This window comes from Poecilia latipinna, unplaced genomic scaffold (genome assembly GCF_001443285.1).
Source record: "Poecilia latipinna isolate Pla-1442-1.1 unplaced genomic scaffold, P_latipinna-1.0 Scaffold1933, whole genome shotgun sequence".
NCBI lineage: Eukaryota > Metazoa > Chordata > Actinopteri > Cyprinodontiformes > Poeciliidae > Poecilia > Poecilia latipinna.
This window is the reverse complement of record NW_015114549.1, coordinates 100,298-106,652: the sequence shown is the minus strand read 5'-3', so window position 1 is coordinate 106,652 and position 6,355 is coordinate 100,298. Positions and strand designations below refer to the sequence as shown.

Genomic DNA, 6,355 nt, shown 5'->3' with positions numbered 1-6,355 from the left:
TACTGACACATTTCCACAAGGGGGCGCAAGAAGGCAGCGACATCTCAGTAGCCCTGGACAAAGACCGGATGTTTTATGAGCTGAGCTTTAAAAATAAAAACATACCGAAAGGGAGTAAGAAATGGGACTGCTACTTACTACCAATTTTGGAAAAAAATATGTTGCATTAAGATTTCCCGGATTAAAAACAACTTTGTTGAAGGTTATAACCTCATTGGAAAAACAAAACTCACTCTCTAAATCAAATTTCTTCAAGTTAATTTGTTTCAAATTGAATTTGAAACCTTTTAATTTGAAAATCCTTCTCCGGAAGTGCTGTTGTTTGGCCCTCTAGCTTGCTTTACAGTGAAATAAAAGCCAAGCTAAGAGCAGGCAGGGCTTCGTGGGATGGGAACAGAGCAGTGCCTCCGAGTGTTTCCAGGCTGTGACAGTTTTTCACAATTGAGAACACCCAGAGGAGAACCATTAGAGCAGATGAGGACCAGAAGAGAGATAAACCACCACGACACGGGAGTGCTAATGGGAGCGGTGAAGTGAGAAGAGTCCAAGAGCGCCGACTGTGTCAGGATCAAAAGACACCAAAGTAAGTTTTCCGAATAGAGTTTATGACGTTAGAAGTTGAGAAAAAGTGCCGCCGTTTTTTTTATTTGGGGGAATTTCGCCCTGGAAGAGTGTGATAATTCTCCGCAGCTGTGAGAGCATTGTGGGCTCGGAGGCAGGAACGCAGCGGGACCTCTGGTCAGATCAGATTTCACGTACCCCCCACCCCTCTCCCCCCGCTCTTTGCTTCACAAATCACCCCTGGTTGTCCCGACTGGGCTGACCACGCTGAAATTATTGCATCACAGAGAAAACAGACGACGAAAGAGGGAAAAATAAAACTTTTTTGATCTGATTGAGGAGTTGTGATGCACGCGCAGGGCGGAGAGGACGCGCAGCTGCGATGACAGCTATGGAGGGGGGCGGGGCTCACAGTAACAGTACCGAGAGGAGAAACATGCAGAGGATATGGTGGTTGGAGATGTTTCAGATCCCAGAGCTTTGCCACGTACGGGCTGCAGGAAATTTGATCTCCCGAGGTGCCCGCGCTGGTACCCGCCTACCCTGTTAACGCACCGGGCCAGCGGCGTGCTGGTTCACTGTGGGCTGATCCAGACACAGCTGCGGGAGTTCACTTACACTTAATTAGGCCCGTAAAGAAACTTCAGATCTGACATTTGGATCTAGAGTAAAGAGTTTGCTTGTGGTTAGACCAACTGCTGGGATTACCACAGAGCAGCGTGGAAGTACAATCTTCTTTAATGATGAGACCAATGTTCCACAATTAAAACTGATTTTAACATGTGCTGACCCCCGTGTCGTGAAGGGGGATTTATTTATTTTTTGTAAATAATGAGACAACAGCAATTTCATTGGGTCGTTTTATAACAGCTTGTATAAAATAAGTCAGTGTACTTATAGCAACTAAACTAAATATAAAGGAACTGTGCTCACATAAAGTAAAATAAAATTTACTTCCTTTTTAGGCCTGTCACCATACAAATTTTGCTTGATGATAAATTGTCAATGATTGAGACCATTTTCTAGTAATGCATTGATAATATAATGCAAGTTTTCCTCTCAAAGACCAATAAACATTAATTTTGTACAGAACACTCCACACTGGAACTGTAAGATATTTTAAATATCCAAAATAAAACAAAGCAACCAAAAAACAATGAATAAAATGGAAATAAAATCCACTTACAATTGAAGTCATAAATAAAATGGATTATGATGTCTCTAAACAAAATTGCCTTTCAAAAAATATTAATCACTGAAAATTATGAAGGTCATTTTAATTGATCAGTTGCTAATTACAACAGGCTTACTTCTGGACAGACCTGCTGCACTGGAACAGACTGCTTTACTACTAAATGACCCAACCAATTTATGATCTGTCTTCATTACTTTAGTACTTTGTTGACTTTTTTTCATTTTTATTGTCTGTACAAGCAGGGACAAAGCTACTCTAGTAAACAAAATTTATTACATAATAAATACATGGTGTACCCTTACATTTTAAACCATTTTCTGAGTTGGAAGAAAGGTACATTTTCATAAATCAGTTGATGGCTGCTTCAGAGAATGTTTTCCAGTTGGCACAGTTTTTTCTTCCTTAACTCTGCAGTGGCGTTCTGCTTTCATCCATTTAAAAAAATATATATATAATTAGTACATGGAGTAGCTACTCAGCATAAGGTGGTTTTAGACCAGAGCAACTAGTGCTAATAACCAGTTGGCATTTTGATTACAGTACCTGTACAGTAGCTACTTGTCCTCATAGTTGCATTTAGACTTTTGAGTTCATCCTAACTTTGTCCTACTAAATCTTGTATCTTGTTATCCAGCTCTGCAATGATAGTTGATCCAAAGATACACATCAAGCACTTCTCTCCATATATTACCCACCATTTTTATTGCTGTTGTTGGGCAATGTCACTGGCAGTTATGTGGCTCAGTTGGCTATTGACCAACTGTTATGCAATTGTAACGTTCCCGAAGCGGTGGGAAAACCAACATGAAGATCACTACTGCAGTTCCAGAAGCCCTGGCAGACCTCAAAGCCATTTGTTTTTTATGCTTTAACTTACTAGAACTAATGTGTACAACTTAGAAAGAATGTCAAATTTTGTAACCTTCAGGAAGTTTTGTTTTAGTTGTAACCTTTTACATGTTGACTTTCTATGAACTTTCAAGGTTTATGTATTGCAGTGGTCCCCAAACTTTTTCCTGCGAGGGCCACATAGCTGTTCCTTTCTCTGGTCGAGGGCCGGTCTGAGTTTTTGGAGAAAGAAACCTTAAAGAATTCTTGTCGACGGGGAGGGGGGGGAGGGGCTGTCCTGTCTTTGAAAATGTCGAGCAGGGGGGGGACAGAGATGGGGGCGCGATAGATTTTTACCCAGAATGCAAATGGAAAAAACCGTGAGTGAAACGGTGACTGGGATTGACTAGTATATATTCCATTGAGGGAAAGTTAGTTTCACATCTGCTCAAGAGCCCCCTGGTGGAGTGGATGAAGAAAAATCCACATATAAACCAGAAAATACAATATATGGAAAAAAAACACTGAATGCTCTCTGATATGAGGAGGCGGGCCGGATCTGGCATTGTTCAGGGGGCTGGACCAAATGACGTGGCGGGCCGGATCCGGCCCGCGGGCCGTAGTTTGGGGACCCCTGATGTATTGTTTCTCTTAAGGCTAACTTCAAGTCTCACTCTAGCCATTGGAAAACTTTCAGGAAATGTGCCCTGCAGCTTTCCTGAAGGTTATCTCCACATTTCACTGCATAACCATATAGGAACCTTCAGGGAATGTTCCCTAAAGGTTCCTCAGTAAATTTAACAACTGCCATAACTTTTCACAGTTTCAATCTCAAAAGTTTCACTTTAAACACCAATAACACAGTATTAAGATTAGTACTGCATTTCATTTTTATAAGAAAGGATTGGTATAAAGTTTGAGTATGATGAGTCCCCTTGCCTGTGAGTTTACAGAGAGCATTCGTCTTTCAGGATGAGGCTTTCCATTCTTAATTGTTTCAAAACACTCGAGAACTGGGGAGTTAATTTAAAATCCCTGCCGTCTCCTCAGCTTCATGCATTCATTTGGGTTAAAGGGATTAGGGTGGCATCCATCTTCTAATTACACACTCATCATGCCTTCAACTTGAAGATTAAATTGGGACGGAGCGGTCCCGGTGACACAGAGGATGCATCAGAGCGCTGCAGATGGTTGATGAAGAAACCGAGCGCCGGATAAGTGTTAAAGTAGGTGCAAATGAAAGAGTCAAACAGACGTCTGGGTTTGAAGCTCCTCTCTGCACCCTGCTCTAGATGGGCGCTGGTTTCTTTATCTTTAACCATCACCACATTGTCACAGAAATAAAGGAGGCAGCTGATGGGGAATCTTTTGGCTTTAGATAAGAGAAAACCCTTATCTGTGTTTTCCCCTTGCGGGGGGAAAATACTTTAAACACCAATAGCACAAATCTAACACTGCTGTGACTTCTGACACACTTAATCTGATCTAACCGATGATATACTTTAATTGTCAGATTACTACGCTGATAACTTCTAAACTTTGCATGTCGTTGTAGGATGATCAGTTGAGATTTAAAAATGACTCCAACTTTAGGTAAAATGAATAAATAAAAGTTTTTAGGAGCCAACAGATGTTGCTTTGCTGCTTTCACTTAAATAATAAAGCCACAAAGAGACTTGTGAAGGTGTCTGAGGGTGTGTTCGCACCCCTTTGCTGGTTTCCCACTTGGTGGAGTGTGGGGGGAGGGAGCAAAGGCGCCGTTTCATCCTGTTGTCGCTCAAGGCTAATTGCACCAGTAGAATCTGTTCCTCTTGAAGGCAGTTCGAGTTTATGTGGGATTTACTGCTGAGGATCCGTGGGGGAACGCAGGGTCAGGAAAGTTCAACCTTCACTCGGGGTGAAGGAGAATGAAGAAAAAGGTACTGAAGTTCACCGTCCTTGAAGACCAGTGTAATTATTATGCTCGGGTCTAGTACAGTAATAAACGCATTTGCTCCCGTACACACTTTAATCTGTGTTTGCTGCGCTTATGTTTCACATTATCAAATAGGCGACTGAAGCCAGGGTCACTTGGATAGCTTTGTGTCCCCTCAATATATAATTTTTTTTACAAACATTAGGGATGCACCGACGTTAAAATTCAGGCTGATATATTTGACACCTTGGAAAAGAAAGCGACCATACAGCTTCAGTTAAACTTGACACAATCCTGCATTGTCGCATGACCAGCCTCCTCCACTCCCCTTCTGGAAACAAATGGCCAAAACATAGAAATAAATAGTGACTGTTAATATTAGTCTAGTTTTATTCATTGGATCAATATGTTAAGAAATGACTTAACATATTAGTTGATACCAATGTTGGTGTCAATATACCATCAATGTCCATCAATGGAAAACATTTCTTTGTCAAATATTAAATTTATTTGATCTGAAAAATTGAAGAGTGAGAAAATGAAATGACATTTTTCTCATTTTGCCACATATTTGGTTATTTCTTTTACTTTCCTCGAGCTAATCCATTTCTGTTCGGTCAAACGCTGCACCTGAAGTGACGTAAACCTTCATGTAGATCACACCTCAACACACTTCTCATAGACGAGTGTCTTGCTGAAGTTGTAATAAGCCTTTATGTGAGTCAAGGCAGGATGGAGATAAATGGTCTGAAGCAAGGCTGCACAAAGGTGAACACCTGGGATTAAAGGCAGGGCACTTAAAAACCAGTCTGTGCAACATAATGCTCCTAAATGACCGGGGCGTCTTACATAAGCTGAGGCAAGCACACCTCACCTTCAACATATTTCTGATAACAATTGCAACCCGAGCAGAGTTCATTTTCCTTTTTTTGTTTGTTTCTTTTTTGTTTTGGAAATACTAAACAAGCCGTTACTCTACTGAGGAAGTGAAAGTGATTGTTTTGAAGATGGCGTACTTAAGGCTTTCAGGACAAGAACAAGTAAAACTGCAGTTTTCTCAGAGGTAGTGTTGGGCTGGAGACGGAATGATAATTGCAACCTGGTCTTGCATGATTCAGTGAAAAGCTGTAAATGTAAACTGTCATGCAGCTGTGATGCAGTAGAACTGTGGAGCGTGTCATTTTAACGTGCGTTCTCTGCTGTATCACCACCCAGTTGACCTAAAAGTGACTGTGCGTATTTACATGTTACACAACTTTCAACCTCTGTCCAGTATTATGCTTGTGCGCGTGTTTGTGAGTGTGTGTGCGCAAAGGTTACTTAAGATGAGCAGCATGAGTGAGCTCTTTTCAGATGGACAGAGCACCCGCAGGAGAAGGGTATGGTAGTTTGCTTTAGTTATTTTTATGATTTTTAAATGTCTATTTGTATAATGTTTGTGCATTCAGGAGCATCAGATTTTTTTTTCTAGTTTTACAACATAAGGAAAATTTACAATACCCTTAAATCTGAACTTTGTGCTCATTGTAGTGCATAAACCTAGAATGTGCAAATTAACTCATTGATCAGAGAAATTAGGTCGCACCCGTTGGGAGGCAGATAAGGAGGAAAATGGGACTCCTCCATTTACACAAATAAAAGCTTTGTCTTTTTTTTTTAACTTTACAAAAGCGTTGCAAATGGCATTTGTAGAGCCCACAGAAAATCTAAAGTTACTGAACAGTTGTGCTTTGCTTGAACAAGATGTTCTGATCTAATCGAAGCTGTACAGTTTTTTTTTTTTTTTTTTTTTTTTGGGGGGGGGGGGTTTTTGGTTTTTAATTTTTTGGGGCCCCTTTTAAAAAGGCCCCAATTAA

General features: G+C 40.8%; 1 protein-coding gene across 1 annotated transcript in view; it reads left to right on the top strand.

Annotated features, from left to right (window-relative positions):
* The first annotated feature begins 348 nt into the window (after positions 1–348).
* Positions 349–6,355, top strand: part of tsku (tsukushi small leucine rich proteoglycan homolog (Xenopus laevis)) — a 13,831-nt gene continuing 7,824 nt past the window's right edge. The window contains exon 1 of the mRNA XM_015015608.1: positions 349–583. The gene's annotated coding sequence lies outside the window, so the exon portion shown is untranslated. The remainder of the gene's footprint in view (positions 584–6,355) is intronic.